Raw genomic sequence first — 19,815 nt, forward strand, 5'->3', positions numbered from 1 at the left:
GGTGTGGGCAACAACTGCAAAAGCAACAGAAATAGGAAAGAGAAATGAAACATGTGACAAAAGAAGCAAAGGGTGAGGCGGGGGTGATTGAGAAGACCTGTAGACAGCAAATAAAACACAGACTAGAGATGCCCAAGTGCTTGAGGGATGTTTGAAGAAAAGCAGTGGCATGGAGGAACCGGATATCCCCGCGCAGTTAGAGTTCTCCAGAGAAGCAGAGCCAGTAGAACAGACACGTGAAGAGCTTTGTTACGGGAACTGGCTTGTGTGATTGTGGAGTCTGAGAACTCTCACCATCTGCTATGCACAAGCTGGAGAACCAGGAAAGTCTGACTGTAATTCAGCCTGAGTCCAAAGGCTTGACTGGTGTAAGTCCCAGAGAAATCCCAAAGTCTGGAGGCCTGAGAACCAAGAACTCCAGCATTCAAGGGCAGGAGAAGTTGGACGTCCCAGCTCAAGAAGAGAGAATCCGCCTACCTCCACCATTTTGTTCCCTTCAGGCCCCCAGTTGCCTGCCCACACTGCTAAAGAGGATCCCTTGACACAGGCTCCTGAATCAAACGCTAATCTCTTCCAGATACACATTCACAGACGCACCTAGAAATCATGTCTGGGCATGCCTTAGCCCAATAAAACTGGCATTTGCTTATACATTTTGCTATATATCCCTCGGGCATTGGAGGGACTAAGATGGAATCAAGAGTCTGATTTCATCAACAAAACCTAATTCAAACTACCAAGCACAAAAGCGGAAAGGAGGGCCTTGTTTTAAGTTATAGTGCATCTTATGCACCATAAAGCAAGTTGAGCGCCAAAGAATTGATGCTTTTGAGCTGTGGTGTTGGAGAAGACTCTTGAGAGTCCCTTGGACTGCAAGGAGATCCAACCAGTCCATCCTAAAGGAGATCAGTTCTGAATATTCATTGGAAGGACTGATGCTGAAGCTGAAACTCCAATACTTTGGCCACCTGATGTGAAGAACTGACTTATTTGAAAAGACCCTGATGCTGGGAAAGATTGAAGGCAGGAGGAGAAGGGGTCAACAGAGGATGAGATGGTTGGATGGCATCTCCAGCTCGATGGACATGAGTTTGAGAAAGCTGCGGGAGTTGGTGATGGACAGGGAGGCCTGGTGTGCTGCAGTCCATGGGGTCACAAAGAGTCGGACATGACTGAGCAACTGAACTTGCATAAAATGAATCTGGGGCAGGAATGGCACCTGACCCACAGAGGCTGAAAACAGAGTCTGGAAAGCTGTTGGGGTCTCATCTCTGCTTCTGTCTCTAAATGCACTTTCTTCCCTCTCACTCTGAAGGCTGGATCCTCTACTTTACAGGAACTCCTGGTGAGACAGCTGAGTTACCCGCCTGCATAGAGTTCATGTTCCTGGGGGATCTCTTTGGCCCGACTTAGGCCAGGTAAGCAAACATAACAGAGGACCGCCGCAGACACCCCCTTCACGGCAACCCAGCCTTCTGCAGTTTTGGCCCTGGGGAGCTCTAGTGGTGTGGCCCGCTTTATTCTGGGCACATGACTGGCCCATCTACAGTGGTCCCCCCACTCATTCTCTACTCCCAGACACTGCATGGTTGTTTCTTCACTATCTTACAGTATACTGCATTCCATGTTTACGTGTTTGTTGTACTTCCCCTGCAGGATGTAAACTCCACAAGGTCAGAGGTTTTGTTTTTTCCTATTTACTCTTTTGTCCCTAGAGAAGACCACGGGGCCCAGCACGTATTAATAGAGTACCTGTGGAAGCAAGGGACGAAGGAAGGGAGGGAGGGAGGGAAGACAAGCTGAAATTAAACTTAGTGATCTCTCAAGAGAAGAGCTAGGACTGGAATTAAAAGAGACAAAGAATAGGCGAGTTGAGAACAAGCTGTGAGACAAGGTTATTATAATCAGCAAGACCTCGAGCCAGTGGTAACCGCTTCCCCACACATCTGTTAGGAATAGTGAGATGAGGCCGTGTGAAAGGGGAGGAGCTGATTCCAGAACTGGACTAATCCTGCGTCTTACAGAGGTCTAATAGCTGTTGATCATTTGTTATGACCCCACACAAGGCAGGCACCTTGCAAACTCTATGAGCTGTTAGACTGTGGTCACCAAGCCATGAGAGGTGGAGCTTATTAGCAGCCAGGCTCCCTGGGACCAGAAAACCCATGCTTGCCAGTGAGATGAGCCCAGTGATCTTATACCGTTACTGTATGGTTTGTGTGTGTGTGCTAAGTCACTTCAGTCATGACCCTGTGCACTGTACCCCGCCTGGCTTCTCTGTCCGTGGGATTCTCCAGGCAAGAATACTGGAGTGGGTTGCCATGCTGTCTTCCAGGGGATCTTGCTGACCCAGGGATCGAACCTGTGTCTCTTACATCCCCTGCATTAGCAGGCGGGTTCTTTACCACTAGCGCCACCTGAGAAGCCCTCTGTATGTAAACTGTATGGTTTACCTTCAGTTACAGTACCTGCTTGAAGGGAGCTGCTAACAACATCGGGTTAAATAGTCTGTTAAACAAATGTTCTTTTATGAATAGTGAAGGTGGCTCAGACGGTAAAGAATCCAGCTGAAACACAGAAGACAAGGGTTCCATCCTAGGTCCGGAAGATCCCCTGGAGAAGGGGATGGCAATGTATTCCAGTATTGTTGCCTGGAGAATTCCATGGACAGAGGAACCTGGTGGGCTATAGTCCATGGAGTTGCAAAGAGTCAGACACGACTGAGTAACTAACACTGTCATTTATGAATAGTAAATACCACAAATTATTTGTCTTCCTGGGTGGCTCAGCAGTAAAAAATCTGCCTGCAATGCAGGAGACCTGGGTTCGATCCCTGGGTCAGGAAGATCCCCTGGAGAAGGGGATGGCTACCCGCTCCAGTATTCTTGCCTGGAGAATTCCATGGACAGAGGAACCTAGTGGGCTATAGTCCAGGGGGTCACAGAGTCTGACACAACTGAGCAACTAAATAACAAACTACTACAAATTACTATTTTAACTGTTTGCTAATGATGAAGCACCTAAAATATTTGATAATATTGTCATAAGAAGGTAAATAGTACATTTATAATTTTATTTATCAAACATTTTACTTAATTATTATAAAAATGAAGTGTATCATCCTTATTTGAGTCAGTGGGATCAAAAATTAAAGAATGCTGAGTCTGTTTTATGTGTAAATACCTATATAAACACATATGTATGTGTATAACATTGATAAAACCTTATATAAGTTTCAATATTACTAATCACCTGACAAAAAAGTGCCAAACCTTGTCATCTCATCAGAACCACATTCCTTGGCAGTTCTAGGGTAGGATTATGGATTTAATTTGTAAAATAACTCACTGTCATTGAAGAGGAATCTTAATGAGTAGGCAAATTGGACTGAATGCAGTATGAAAAGGAAGAGCTATTCATTTAACAAATGTATACTGAGTATCTACTAAATGCAAAATGCTGTTGAAGTATTAGGTTGGTGCAAAAATAATTGTGGTTTTGCATTGGTGAAATTTGCTGTTTGATGTTGGAATACATTCTTAAAGAAATGTGAAAAAAAAAGAAATGTCATTTTATACATCATTTTAATGCACATTTCTTGCTTTATGTTTTTTGCTAATGAATTATGACTTGCTATTTATATTTATTTTAAACTATAGAAATTATGTTAGACAAAAAGCAAACTCAAGTGATTTTTTTTATTCGAGTTCAAAATGAGTTGTAAAGTTGCAGAGACAACTTGAAACATCATCAACACATCTGGCCCAGGAGCTGCTAGCAAATGTAGTGTAGCAGTGATTGAAGAAGTGGGGATTCATGGTACTCTGCTACAATTCAAGAAGTTTTGTGAAGGAGACAAGAGCCCTGAAAAAGAGGAGCATAACTGCCAACCAGCAGAAGTTGACAACAACCAATTGAGAGCCATCACTGAAGCTGACCCTCTTAAAACTACAGGAGAAATTTGCCAAAGAATTCAATGTCATCCATTTTATGGTCATTCTGCGTTTGAAGCAAATTGGAAAGGTGAAAAAAGTTCAGCTGGTGGGTGTCTCGTGAGCTGACCCAAAAAGGAAAAACACCAAAGTGGTCATTTTGAAGTGTCTTCCCTTATTCTATTGCAACAAGGAGCCATTTCTTGATTGGATTGTGATGTGCAACAAAAAGTGGATTTTATGTGACAACCAGCGATGTCATCATATATGACATCAACTCAATGGTTGGGCCAAGAAGAAGCTCCAATGCACTTCCCAAAGCCAAACTTACACCAAAGAAAGGTCATTGTTACTGGTTGGTGGTCTGCTACCAGCCTGATCCACTACAGCTTTCTGAACCCCATGAAATCTGAGAAGCATCTTCAGCAAATCAGTGAGAAGCACTGAAGACTGCAATGCCTGCAGCTGCTACTGGTCAACAGAATGGGCCCGATTCTTCTCCATGGCGATGCCTGACCACACATCGCACATCTAACGCTTCAAAAGATGAACAAATTGGGCTATGAAGTTTTACCTCAATTCAGTTCAGTTCAGTCACACAGTCATGTCCGACTCTTTGTGACCCCATAGACTGCAGCACACCAGGCCTCCCTGTCCTTCACCAACTCTCAGAGCTTGCTCAAACTCACGTCCATCGACTGACTGAGTGATGCCATCCAACCAGCTCATCCTCTGTGATCCCCTTCTCCTCCCACCTTCAATCTTTCCCAGCATCAGGGTCTTTTCAAATGAGTCAGTTCTTTGCATCAGGTGGCCAAAGTATTGGAGTTTCAGCTTCAGCATCAGTCCTTCCAATGAATATTCAGAACTGATCTCCTTTAGGATGGACTGGTTGGATCTCCTTGCAGTCCTGGGGACTCTCAAGAGTCTTCTCCAACACCACAGTTCAAAAGCATCATTCTTCAGTGCTCAGCTTTCTTTGTAGTCCTCATCCGCCATATTTACCTGACCTCTTGCCAACCTGGTACCACTTCTTCAAGCACCTCGAAAACTTTTTTCAGGGAAAACACTTCCACAACCAGCGGGAGGCAGAAAATGCTTTCTAAGAGTTCATCGAATCCTGAAGCACAGATTTTTATCCTTCAGGAATAAACAAACTTATTTCTGTTTGGCAAAACTGTGTTGATCATAATGGTTCCTATTTTGATTAATAAAGATGTGTTTGAGCCTAGTTAAAATGATTTAAAATTCATGGTCCAAAATCGCAATTACTTTTGTACCAACCTAATAGCTAGGCCATGGAAGCAACGCAGATGTCCATCAACAGATGAATGGATAAAGAAGTTGTAGCATATATGTATAATGGAATATTAGTCACCATAAAAAGGAACCAATCTGAGTCAGTTCCAGTGAGGTGGATGAACCCAGAGCCTGTTACACAGAGTGAAATTAAGTCCCATGGACAGGGAAGCCTTGCGTGCTGCAGGCCATGGAGTCACAAAGAGCTGGACATGACTGAGCCACTGAACTGAACTGTATAAAAAGAAAAAGAAATATTGTGTAATAACACATATACGTGGAATCTAGAGAAACGGTACTGATGAACCTATTTGCACGGCAGGAATAGAGACACAGGCATGGAGAACAGACTCCTGGACACAGAGGGGAGGGAGAGGGTGGGACGAGTTGAGAGCTTGAACTGAAGCATACACTACCACGTGTAAAGCAGACAGCTCCTGGGAAGTCGCCGTGTAACCCAGGGAGCCCGGCCCGGTGCCCTCTGACAGCCTGGAGCCTCGGGATGGGGTCGGAAGTGAGAGGGAGGCTCAAGGCAGGGGACACATGTGTGCTTATGCTGATTCACGGTGTTGTTTGGCAGAAACCACCACAGCAATTGTAAAGCGATTATCCTCCAGTTAAAAAAAATTTTAAATACTGTTGAATGCTAGAGATTCAAGTCCAAATAGTCATATTTCCTTACCTAGAGGAACTTACAGTTTAGCAAAAAGGAATATTATGGTCAACCCTCAGTGCTGAACTTTTTTTTTTTTTTGTATGATTCCATTTATATGAAATGCCTGCTAGAGACAAATGTATAGAGACAGAAAGTAGGTTAATGGTAGCCTGTGGCTGGGGAAATAAAAGAATGGTGGGTCACGGCTAAAAAATATGGGCTTTCTTTTGGGAGTAGTGAAAATATTACAAAATTGATTGTGGTGATAGTTTCACAATGCTCTGAAAAGAATAAAAATGGTTGAACTGCACGCTTTAAATGGGAGAGTTGTATTACATGTGAATAAGATTGTTAACAAAAAACCTACATAAGCCAATGTTTATTTTCTCACATTTTCTGTGGACCAGGAATCTAGGCATGGCTTAATTGTGTCCTCTGCTTGAAAGTGAAAGTGAAGTCGCTCAGCCATGTCCAACTCTGACTCTTTGCGACCCCATGGACTAGCCCTGCCAGGCTCCTCTGTCCATGGGATTTCCCAGGCAAGAAGAATGGAGTGGGTTGTTGTTTCCTTTTCCGGGGGAATCTTCCCAGCCCAGGGATCAAACCTGTGTCTCCTACATGGCAGGAGGATTTTTTTTTTTTTACCAGTGAGCCATTAAGGAAGCCGTGGTACTCTGCTACAATTTAAAAAAAAACAACTATCCTGAGAAAAAGTGCTCTTTGATAAAACAAATTAGGGAAAAGGATAAGGGGGCAGTGATCTAAAAACCCAGTTGGGCTGGACATCCAAGATGCCCTGCTCAACCGGCTGACAGTCAGCATGGGAGGTGGGAGGTGGGAGGTGGGGGTGGAGGTGGGAGGTGGGAGGTGGGAGGTGGGGGGTGGGAGGTGGAGGTGGGAGGTGGGAGGTGGGAGGTGGGAGGTGGGAGGTGGAGGTGCGAGGTGGTAGCTGGAGGTGGGAGGTGGGAGGAGGGAGGAGGGAGGTGGAGGTGTGAGGTGGGAGGTGGGAGGTGGGAGGTGGAGGTGGGAGGTGGAGGTGGGAGGTGGAGGTGGGAGGTGGGAGGTGGGAGGTGGGAGGTGGGAGGTGGAGGTGGGAGGTGGGAGGTGGAGGTGGGAGGTGGAGGTGGGAGGTGGGAGGTGGGAGGTGGAGGTGGGAGGTGGAGGTGGGAGGTGGGAGGTGGGAGGTGGGAGGTGGGAGGTGGGACGTGGAGGTGGGACGTGGAGCTGGGCTGGGCCAGGGACTAAAACACCTGCACGTGGCTTTGACTTGGGCTTTTCACACACGGCCCGAGTGCTCATGGGAAGGACTGGTGCTGAAGATGACACTCCAATACTTTGGCCACCTGATGCGAAGAGCTGACTCACTGGAAAAGACCCCTATGCTGGGAAAGATTGGGGGCAGGAGGAGAAGGGGACGACAGGGGATGAGATGGCTGGATGGCGTCACCCACTCAATGAACATGAGTTTGAGTAAACTCCAGGAGTTGATGATGGATGGGGAGGCCTGGAGTGCTGCAGTCCACGGGATCGCAAAGAATTGGACATGACTGAGCAACTGAACTGAACTGAACTGATGGCGGCTCTAAGAGGGAACACAGAGAGAGGGAACATAATGCAAAAGCAGCTACGATAAATCAAGAACAACTAAGGGCTGCACCAGGAACTCTGAGCGCAGCGTTACTTCCACCGTATTTCATATGTCAAAGCAGTCACAGGACCTACCCAAACTTTGGAACATAGAGAAATAAACTGTCTCTGGATGAGGGACATCACGACCACACTGCAGAAGATAACAAGGGATTAGAGTTATGGAAAAGATCATCTGCCACAGAGAGAAAAGCCATTGTTTTGAGCAATGTTTCGTTTCAAATTGCTGTAACCAAGCATTAAAACTTTCAAATGCAGTAAATCATCATATCTATCTGGCAAGCAAGGTTATTCCTGTCTGCACTTTCCTAAGAGAAAGAAGGAAATGCCACATTTGGGGAAAGAATGCTGCTCTAGTACTAGACTAGTGTGGCTCTAACAGACTCACCACACACCCCACACCCCCATGTAGCACAGAAACACGCGTTTAATATCCAGGGCAAGATAATAAATCCAGACACTCTTCAGTGTTAATAGATCGAAATGCTTATCTATGAGTGTCATGTCCTTTCAGCTCTTCATCAACTCAAGCAGACGTTAATCTATTGAAATTATCTATATGAAACTGTTAAATGTTTTAGGCTGCATAAAAGCTTATAATCCAGAAACCATGTCTTCCTGGAATTTACAACGTATGCCAAAGGGCAGGAAAATATTCTCTCTTCTTCATCATTAGTCTCAGCAGCGGTTGATGTGTCCTTTGTTATTGAATGTTTTTCTTTTTTGACTCTTCCCCCCCCCCCCCCCGCCAAATGGCTACCAGAATAAATTGCACAAAATTCAGAATTCATTTTTCATAAGCTGCCTTTTAACCTACATTAATTTAGAAATGAGTTCAAGCATCTCTTGTTTACCCCTCAGTGGAGATTGTTGTAAAAGTCTCAGCATGATCTGAGAAGTATGAACAATTTCCACCAAAAAGCTAACATAAATTCATTTTTTAAACTGTCAGCAACTCTTCATGTTTGAATATGGTCATTAGATAGGCTTGGGAAGCTCCAAAATATTCTCCCAACGCTTAAAAATGTCTCTGCTTCTGTGTGTTTTAGGCTTCTTCAACAGTTTACCTAAGTAGGGGCTCAGCAAACCCCAGATGGTAAATACAGAGGTTCTGGCATGCCAGGAAGAACAACAAAGGTATTCAGTTCAGTTTAGTTGCTCAGTCGTGTCCCACTCTTCGTGAACCCATGGACCGCAGCACGCCAGGCCTCCCTGTCCATCACCAACTCCCAGAACTTGCTCAAACTCATGTCCATCAAGTCAGTGATGCCATCCAACCATCTCATCCTCTGTCGTCCCCTTCTCCTCCTGCCTTCAATCTTTCCCAGCATCAGGAGCTTTTCCAATGAGTCAGCTCTTTGCATTAGGTGACCAAAGTATTGGAGTTTCAGCTTCAGCATCAGTCCTTCCAGTGAACACCCAGAACTGATTTCCTTTAGGATGGACTGGTTGGATCTTCTTGCAGTCCAAGGGACTCTCAAGAGTCTTCTCCAACACCACAGTTCAAAAGCATCAATTCTTCAGCCATCAGCTTTCTTTACGGTCCAACTCTCATATCCATACATGACTACTGGAAAAACCATAGCCTTGACTAGATGGACCCTTGTTGGCAAAGTAATGTCTCTGCTTTTTAATATGCTATCTAGGTTGGTCATAACTTTTCTTCAAGGAGTAAGCATCTCTTAATTTCATGGCTACAGTCACTGTCTGCAGGGACAAAGGTATTAGAAAGCTGCAGTTTTTCCTGACAGGAGCTTCCTCCTGTCTCACTTTCCAGTCCAGTGGAGAGGTAGATTTCCTTCATGTCATATTCTCCACGAGCAAAGATTCGGTCCTTTCCAGCTCCCGACCCCAGCATGCTCCTTGCTGCCACTCATCAGTAAGGACAGTCCCGATGGTCCCCAGTTTCTCTGAGTGATGAGGCTACAGAGCCGCAGGAGGCTGGTTCGGTGGAGAGCACTTGGACTCGATTTGTGGACTCGTGTTGTGTGGGTGGGTCAGTGAATTCTGGGAGTGGGTTCAGGTGGCTCTGTGAAGAATGCTTCCTTCCCTGAGCTACCTTTGACCTCAGTTTAAGCAATGTATTTACAGTTGGGACCATGTCCTTTTAACCTGACCTTAAAGTGAATTGAACAAGCCAACTGACAATGCAGTGATTATTGAGCGCTATGAAGCCCATTTTTTGTTGTTGTTGTTACAGGAAAAACGATGCATTTAGATCTTTGGGAAGAACTGGATAGGGACCAAGGTGGTGGTGGACATGTGGGAAGAAATTTTCAGAAACAAAGATAAATGGTTCGTGTTTTAGAGGAATAAGTAGGTCAATGTTCCAGACACTCCATTCCATTAATCAGGTTGGCACCAGTATCAACAAACTCAATTGCTAGCAAATGATTATCTGATTAAAATGGCATGAAGAATATGCCCAACTAGGTAAACTAAGTTTTATAGGATTTAAAATACTCCTAATGCATTCTTTTCTGATGGTATCAGTAGTATGTTGGGTAACATTTTGTCAGAAGAAAAAAAATCTCAAGGATGTGCTTATTCTTTACAGATTATACACCCCCTTGTTGTCTTGTGAATTACACTGATCCACTAAAAAAAAAAGAAATAAAACTATATGTTCAGGGATCATTTCTATAGTTTGTTTCTCTGAATGTGCAGAGCACCAGAAACCACGAGGAGGACACGCAGCGTTCTCTCCAGAGCATGAAGCTGGCTTCTGCCGCTGCCATTAGCCATTGATGATCATTCTTCTTTTCCTTCTGGAGAGTAAGAGGGAAACAGTGTAGCCTGAGTGGTTTAAAAAAAAAAAAAAACTAAACTAAACAGACCTCAGATATCCTAAATAATACACTAAAAATACATTTCCGAAGATTGTATGGTTTTTCCAGTAGTCATGTATGGATTTAAGAGTTGGACCGTAAAGAAAGCTGATGGCTGAAGAATTGATACTTTTGAACTGTGGTGTTGGAGAAGACTCTTGAGAGTCCCTTGGACTGCAAAGAGATCCAACCAGTCCATCCTAAAGGAGATCAGTCCTGGGTGTTCATTGGAAGAACTGATGCTGAAGCTGAAACTCCAATACTTTGGCCACCTGATGCGAAGAACTCTCATTGGAAAAGCCCCTGATGCTGGGAAAGATTGAAGGCAGGAGGAGAAGGGGACGACAGAGGATGAGATGGTTAGATGGCATCACTGACTTGATGGACATGAGTTTGAGTAAGTTCTGGGAGTTGGTGATGGACAGGGAGGCCTGGTGTGCTGCAGTCCATGGTGTCACAAGGAGTTGGACACGACTGAACTGAAGATCGTATTGTGTTACATTATCCATGTATTTTGTTGTACCATTCCCAGATGTTTAGAGTAGATAATAAAATCACTAAATGAAAATTGGATGCAACTTGCTCAAATCTCGGATAAGAAAGGAGTGTTCTTTTCACTCTACCCAGGCAGTATAAAAACGACCAAGAGATGCATTGACTAAGCCCCACCCTCTCGCTCCAGGGACAGGCACGTGAAGTTGCAGATGGACACAGATGAGTATCTGGGACATTGAAGCTCCAAGCCCTGGGCCTTCAATGCCTCTGTCTTCTGCACTTGAATGACTCACTGCTACAGTCTGGTTTATCTGGTCCCCGTTCACCAGCAGCTCTTTCTTAACCAATCTATCATATATCAGCAGATGGCTTTCCCAGCAACACTTCTGCAATCTCTCTCTCATGAATGTGTTTGCCAGTCAGCTCTCCCTTTGACACCTTGGTCAGCGTCATACTGTTTCCCGTATAGATGAATGTTGCATTTGTCCCAAGAGCAGTTGTCTGGCAAACTCAACTATCCCGAACACAGGCCAGAATAAATAGGAAGATAAAAATATATTGAGCCACTAAGGGAAACTTACAGAATATATGCACAAAATCTTGCTCATTTTGCTCAGAGAAGAATCTCTAACCATCAGTCAGGGCTTAGTTACTTCCATTTTACATACAGCTCAGACTTGCCATTCAGCTAACTTCTTGTGTAGCATCACAAGAAAAGCGGCAAATATGCAGAGCGGAGAAAGATGGCTGGTGAAACAGGTGCACTGGCAATAACCAGAAGAAAAAAAAAAAACTGACAACTGCTTTGGATGCAAAAGTGAGAACTTCAAAATTGTACAACAGAATGAGGGAGCCATCACTGTGCCTCAGAGTGTGAGAGACTCAGAACATCCCGAGGCAGCACTGATGTGCTTCCCAGTGGAACGGGGTCATCCAGAAAAGGTTAAACTACTATTTGAATTCCAGATAAGAAGGCAAAATGTGCATTGCCCATCACATAGAGTTTTCCAATGAAAATGGCTGAAGTAAAGGATTTCATTCATTCCTTTATGATATAGACATTGACTGCTTACCATGTGCCAAGGAGGCTTCATCCCCTGCCCTTTTTTTTGTTTTGAATTTAGATAACTGCAGCCTGGAAGATAAGCAATCTGCTCAATCCTAATGACCTTCTCAAAGTTACTCCTAGACTAAGCCAGGCCACACAGATGGCACGTCACCACCCCAGTGCGTTGCCTTCTGCAGGTTTGCTGCGGCCCCAGACGGCTCTCTGGGGACTGTGTGATGTGTCTGAAACCTGTGGCTTCATTAGCCGTGAGACACTTAGTGGGAAACAGATATTCAGATCTGGGGCGCATTGTCTCTGTTCTTAATATAAAGAATAAGGCCATCTCTTGTTAAGTTCTGGGCTCTTGTGAGTCATAGAACTGACTGCCTTTGCCTTGGTACCAGAAGGCTCAAGCTAAGACTGTGATCCACTTCTCATCATTGAAGGGACTTGAAGGGTGTTATTGTGCACGCTGTGTTCTGATTCCATACCTTTTGTTTTCCACTTGCCTCATCCATCTCACTTATTTGAATATATATCTTCTTGCTCTATAAGTGAAAGTGAAAGTCGCTCAGTCGTGTCCAACTCTTTGCGACCCCATAGACTATACAGTCCATGGAATTCTCCAGGCCAGGATATTAGAGTGGGTAGCCTTTCCCTTCTCCAGGGGATCTTCCCAATCCAGGGACTGAACCCAGGTCTCCCGCATTGCAGGTGAATTCTTACTAGCTGAGCCTATAGTTTGTTTTATTTTTTTTTAACTTATACAGAAGTCACTGTGTGCTGGATGCTATTCTAAGCCCTTTACAAATATTAACTCATTTCTTTCTCATAATTATGTATGCACTATCCATTTACAGATCACTAAAAGCTGGCCCTGAGAGATTCCCTATCATATGTATCTCTTAATCTACAGAAAGTCTTTTTGGAAAATAAGAAAATATATTGCAATCCTTAAACAATTAGCTAGTAAAATTGACTGGAACACTTACTTAAATGCTCATCTTTATTTCCCAGCAGGGTCAGATATACCAGACATAGAAATGTATATACTTATATTCAAGTGATTCGAAAGTGTTTATAAGATTCTGGAGGTTCCTAAGACACACCGTGATCTAACCGGGCCACTGGCAGCTAAATAGATCATTAACAAAGAGAGATGAAAATGTAGTGTGCACAATGCAACTAAGAATGAAAGTGGAAGTACAGACAGGGAGCAGAACTCCAGGGTGAATGTAGAATGTGAATCTGCATGGGTTAGAGGGAAATTAAACATGTGATGATTTTGCACAAGCAGCCAATTAAGGAGCGTGTGATTAAGTACAATGAAGAATATAAGATAAATGAACTTTATTGGAAAATTGATCCACTGCCACCAGTCCCAGTGCATTATCTGTTAAAACACTTGTCTATAGTGGCATATAACCCTAGAGGTTTTCTGGCACAAGGACTGTTCTTATAAAATCAATCACAGTTTTACAGAACTATGCCAAAGAATATTATTCATTACATAAACGGCTGAAATTTTTTTTCTAAGGGCAGATAAATGACCAATGTGACAGATTGATATTTGTTCATTTTTATATATCTCCTTCCCTTTATGGCTATGAAAACTTTAAAACCAATAAAGGTCAATGTTGTGTGCTTTATTGGAGAGAAGGCAGAATAATTTTGAAGAAAAATATGTTAAAACAGCCTGATCACTAGGTATCTATAACCAGTGGTCATGTATGGATGTGAGAGTTGGACTGTGAAGAAACCTGAGTGCCGAAAAATTGATGCTTTTGAACTATGGTGTTGGAGAAGATTCTTGAGAGTCCCTTGGACTGCAAGGAGATCCAACAAGTTCATCCTAGAGGAGATCAGTCCTGGGTGTTCATTGGAAGGACTGATGCTGAAGCTGAAACTCCAGTACTTTGGCCACCTCATGCGAAGAGTTGATTCATTGGAAAAGACCTTGATGCTGGGTGGGATTGGGGGTAGGAGGAGAAGGGGACAACAGAGGATGAGATGGCTGAATGGCATCACCGACTCGATGGACATGAGTTTGAGTAAACTCCGGGAGTTGGTGATGGACAGGGAGGCCTGGCGTGCTGTGGTTCATGGGGTCACAAAGAGTCGGACACAACTGAGCGACTGAGTTGAACTGAACTGAACAGAACTGAAACAAAACAGTGTGAAACTGCCTCAGAATGGGAAAAACAAGCTAGGAAAACAGAATAGAGGCCAGAAGTTGACCCGAGCATAAACAGGAAGTTGATATATAGTGGAATTTATCATTCAAATCAGTGGGAAAAGAATGAAATATTTAACAAAGTGTGTTTGAACTACTGCTTATTCATATGCAAAGAAATACATTATAACCTTACCTAATTCTTTGTTGTTGTTTAGTGCTAAATCATGTCTGACTCTTTTGCCACTCCATGGACTGTAGCCCACCAGGCTCCTCTGTCCATGGAATTTCCCAGGCAAGAATACTGGAGTGGATTGCCCTTTGCTTCTCGAGGAGATCGAACCCACGTCTCCTGCACTGACAGGCAGATTCTTTACCACTGCCGCCAGAAAAGCCCTCATTCTGGAATTTATTTTCATCTACCTCATTCTAGATGAAAATAAATTCCAGATGATTTAAAGACATAAATGTCAAAAGAAAAAACTTTTTAAATTTGAGAAGAAAATATAGATAGATTCATGACCTTAAATTAAGAATATCTTAAGCCATATACTAAAAGCACAAGAAGCAAACTACACAAAAAAAAGATTGATACACCTGAACTATTTAATTTTGATAGAAAATTTTAGAGCATATTTGTGTACAAAAATATTAAAAAATGAATCATTATTAACTTGGGAGAGGCATGAAGGGAAAGATTCTGGGAAGGTATTCAGGAGATTTCAATTATAGCTATAATATTTTATCTTTCAATATATATAACTTAAGCATGTATGGCAAAATGCTGTGGTCTGACAAAATTGACTTACTGGTGTGAGTTATATTGTTTTCTGTAATTTCTCTATTTTATGCTTAAAATAGTTTATAGTAAAAAAAAAAATATGTATATTAAAGAATGCTTAAGAGGCAAGGCTGATAGACTGTGAGGTCCATCATATGTAAAACCCAGTTCCAGAGGAAATGTTTGATATATTCAAAGAGATAAAGGCTGAAGATTTTCTAAAACTGACGAAAGAGGTGAATCAAGGCTTAAATCAAGGCATACCGTCTCATGAGTTCTCATGAATACACACTTTTCTTAAAGAGCAGTTACGTTTGAGCTGAGATCTTTTTGGCTACAATTTACACCAAAAGAATAAAAGTGTGTGGGCTGAGATAGAACAAACGTATTATGAAACCTGAATGCCAACAATTGAATGTTTTTATGTGCCTGCCAGTGAACAAATGGCTACTGGTAAAATTCCTTATTCAGATGATGCTGTTAGATGTTATGTAATATAAATGGCATATAATGCAGGTGAGCAATCATTTTCTTCAGTGCGCTAGCTGATCATTTGCTTCATTGTTAATTGCCAGTGGTCAAAATATGGTTCAGATTTTGGCATCTATGCAGAACCTATAGGGTAGAAGTATTTGATGATTTACTGTTTATTTGCTTTTTACTGAAAACCCAGGCTACCGAAGAACTGACTTTTTGTTAATTGGTGTCTCTTTGAGCTGTGATATTGGCCAGGGGTTAGCATATTATCAGGTCAAGTCTGCCTCATCTTCACCTGTTAGCCTCCAGCTAGCAGTAGCTTTTATATTTTTAAATGGGAAAATAAAAACTTAAGAGTAAATTTCCTGATATGAAAATTATGTGAAATTAAAATTTCAGTGTTCATAAATAGAACATTTTTTTTTTTAACACAGGCACTTTCATCTTTATATTGTGAATGTTACTTTGATGCTACATTTAGGCCTGCAAAACCTAAAATATTTTCTCTCTGGACATTTATTGAAAAAGGTTGCCATACATTGACTATAAATGTATCTCAAAACACTCCAACTGATATGCAGGAGGGAAGACACATAAATCACAAATAACTTATACATTAATGCCAATTTACACAATGCTTTATTTATAGATAGCTGTTATGTAGAAAATTTGACATGCAGTCATAATTCAGCACTAAATGAAGTTGTGAAAATTATTAATGTAATTAAATTGTGGTGATGACTATAACTGCTTTCCTCACGTTATGTGACAAAATAATAAGTAGATGACTCAGCTTTTACATATCACGGTAAACTGGCTTTTAATGGAAAAGTTGCTCTCATGAGTTTTTTTTTTAAAGAAGAGATGAAGTAAGACACTTCATCATGACAATGAAAATACCAGTAGCGGTAGTATTTTTACTTTCATGTTGTATTATTACTCTAGTGAATAACCAGAATCTAATAAATCAGGACCAAAATTGCACATTTTAAGGTTGAAATAAGCATTTGAATGAAAATAATGTTGAAGATAAATTTTCCTAAGACAAAATTTTTGTTCAAATCACTGCATTGCTGAGTGTGACTCTTTGCAAGCACTTGATTTTTTTTTTCATCCTTCAGAGAATGAAACTAATGAGCTATTATAGTGTAAACCTTATCACCACCTGAATGACACGACAGAGCTTGAAGAAATGTCCCAGAGCTAAATGAAACCTACAAGTTCACTTTTTATGTTGAAGCAGTCAACTTTACAGGTTTCCATTGTTGCTGTTGTTGTTTTCTGTGTAATAACTCATTTACAGTGTCCAGCAAAGTGACGAAAGTCATTTTCAGTGAGGAATCTCTCTAACTTCAGTATTATACACAAACACAAACATGGAAAACTGATTATTATCAAATAGTTTCTCCCATTCTTAATGATACATGAATGTGGTTTTCTAATTCAATTAAAATAAAGATTAAGATAAGAAATACCGCGGATATGGAGCCTCACTGTGCTACTTTGTGAAGACTGCACATACTGTCATTTTCCTCCATGGTTTGAAACAAAGATGATTACTGTTTTAAGTATTGTTCTCCTTTTATAAATGGTGATAAATTCTTGTCTTTTGATCTAGCTGAAAATTAGTGGCTAAACTTTGCATATAAAGTGGCCCGCAGCCACTGTTGGGTTGCATAAAATGTTCAAAATGGAAGAAGTAGTTTTTTTTTTTTTTAAGAAGTAAATGGTGATAATATCACAAAGAAAATCAGAAATTAAGTGAGAACTGAAGGACAGGTAAAGACTGTTAATAGATATATTTCAGGGCCCAGAAAATATATATGCAAAGGTATGGAAAATGAGGTAAATTTGGGGGTGGTGAGTAGACCAGTTTCTGAGAGTGAAAAATTAGTATACAGGAGGTGAAAAATGACTGCAAAGGTGACTCACAGGGAAATTCTTTGTTTCCTCAGTGATGACTTAGAAAATTCCATTTATTTTTGAAGTTTTTGACCTTTTTCTCATTCCAAAGGTAGAAGCACATATGACCTTAAAGAATTTCCAGGTCAGACTGTAAATGTCTTGCACAAGGAGAAGATGTTCCAAATATGGACAAGGATTGGTAACCAGCATGTTCTACTAAACCACTGGTTAGAAAAAAGAAAAAATAAATTCTAACCTACAGTTTTAAAACCTTCTCTAGTATCAATTACATTGCAGATTTGGAAAAAGAAAAACAAAATTTTTTTAGAAATACATTTTCAAAACCTTAATTCTTATTCATTTATTTTTCGCAGAATGCTACTGGAGTGTACGCGCCACCAGAATAAGGGGATTGACCCAGGAGGAACTCGGGGTTGTAGGAACCAGGGGATCTATCCCAGGAAGGAAGCCAACAGGATTCCTAAACGAGGCCACAGTCATGCAGCCAGCTAGAGGCAGCTCCACCCCAAATGGGAAAGGTGAGGCGGCTTTGGAAGAGACTTCTTCAAGACGATGAAATTCTTTCAAGCCTAACACTTCTGAACATATTAACTGAGGATTTATAGAATTCAGGGAGTTTGGAACTGAATTGAGTAGGTAAAAAGCTATTAAAAATTCCGAGGAAAATAAAATGTTGTGCTGGCCAGTCATCACAGTGTACTGTCTGTGACTCAGACTGTTTACGTGATTCTCATGATGCGGGAACTGAACATGTTTCCCTTTAAAGCTGTATCTACTCAGGAATGATTGGGAACTCTGCGGGGCGCAGATGGAGGCAAAATCGAACTGAACTCTCATCTTTCATAATGGAAAATTATGCTAGTTAATGTCTACAACTGTAAGATTGAGCAGTAGCAATACCCACGGTGTGTTTCAGTGTATGTCAGTTACAATCGTAAAATGAAGCAAGAGTTAAAAAGGGAGCTAAATGATGCTGGAGGGAAGTGGGTAAGACCCAAACTGTTCTTCTTCATAAAAGCTTTGTGGAGGTGTCTCTGTGTTTCTATCATGAGTTTTTAATTTTAATAAAGTGTATTTCAAGCAGTTAAAATGCAGAATGCAAAATCATATCTATGATGATAGGAACCAGAGCTAGAAGAAGGTGTAGACTTACAAACACTTTGATTTGGAGAAAGAAATTTCTTCATTGGGCTTTAAAAGAATATGTTTACTTAGATAAAAATCAGATTCTGTGTGTGCTTCTCAGTTTTCTTTTCTTTTCTTTTTTGCTTCTCAGTTTTCATCACGTTTTCTCAACTGATTTCAAATATCCAGGGGTGAGAGAAGTTCTGCTTTTATTTTGCTTTAAGTTAGTAAGGACAATAATCTTCCAGCTGATGTATGTGAAAACTTTCTAAGACATACATATACATGATTTCCAGGTCCTCTTGTTTCATACGTTAATATTTCTTGGAAGTGTTCTGCCCGAAACCCTCCCTTTAGTTGGAGATCATGTTGGTTTTTCTTGCCCACTGCCTCTTTGTAATCAGCCTTCTCCCAATGAACATGTGAAATGCATATCCCTCAACCATCCCTTGTCTTACCATGGAACAATACCCTGATTTGAAAAACCTCTGGGGCATCAAGCCAGGGCATAGCTCAAAATATTACTTAAGCAAGTGAATGACTCTAGTGAAAAGATAACAGTCATTTTGCAAATCAAATAGCTTATTTTTGTTATGGAACTTTAATATTTTAATCTTATTAGAGTATAGTTGATTTACAATGTTATATTAGTTTCAGGTATACAACAAAGTGATCAGTTATACTTATACTTGTATTCATCTTTTTAAAATTCTTTTCTCATATAGGGTATCTCAGAATATGGATAGATTTCTGTGTGCTATGCAGTGGGTCCTGGGTGGTCCTCTGTCCCACATGTGGTAATGGACGTGTGTTCACCCCAAGCTCCTGATATATTCCTCTCACCATGTTTTCTCTTTGGTGACATAAGTTTGTTTCTGTTATTTATAAGTCTGCTTCTGTTTTGTAAATAAGTACATTTGTGTCTTTTCATTTAAATTAGATTCCACATATGAGTGTATATGCATGTGTCTGACATACTTTACTACGTTTGATAATCTCTGGGTCCATCCATGTAGCTGCACATGGCATTTTTTCATTCTTTTCTGTGGCTGAGTAATAGTCCATTGTATATAAATGTACTTCATCTTCCTTACCTATTCCTCTGTTGATGGATTGCTTCCCTGTCTTGGCTATTGTAAATAGTACTGCATTCACCATCAGGGTGCAGGTATCCTTTTAGATTATGGTTTTCTCCAGACAGAGCCCAGGAGTGGGTTCGCTGGATCATCTGGTAGTTCTATTTTAAGGTTTTTAAGGAACTGTGTACTGTTCTTAGCAGCGGCTGTACCAATTTACATTTCCACCAACAGCATAGGAATGTTCTCTTTTCTCCACACCTTCTCTAATATTTATTATCTGTAGACTTTTTGTAACCATTCTGACTGGTGTGAAGTAATACTATATTGTAGTTTTGATTTGCATTTCTCTA

General features: G+C 41.4%; 1 long non-coding RNA gene and 1 pseudogene across 1 annotated transcript; both read left to right on the forward strand.

Annotated features, from left to right (window-relative positions):
- Nucleotides 1-1,126: 1,126 nt before the first annotated feature.
- LOC139034475 (uncharacterized) lies at nucleotides 1,127-18,294 on the forward strand. The gene is made up of 2 exons (XR_011487023.1): nucleotides 1,127-1,418; nucleotides 17,615-18,294. It is a non-coding gene; the product is annotated as an uncharacterized lncRNA (long non-coding RNA).
- On the forward strand, nucleotides 10,144-10,338 carry LOC139034588 (small nucleolar RNA U3; annotated as a pseudogene).
- Nucleotides 18,295-19,815: the final 1,521 nt, after the last annotated feature.

This window comes from Odocoileus virginianus, chromosome 3, assembly GCF_023699985.2.
Source record: "Odocoileus virginianus isolate 20LAN1187 ecotype Illinois chromosome 3, Ovbor_1.2, whole genome shotgun sequence".
NCBI lineage: Eukaryota > Metazoa > Chordata > Mammalia > Artiodactyla > Cervidae > Odocoileus > Odocoileus virginianus.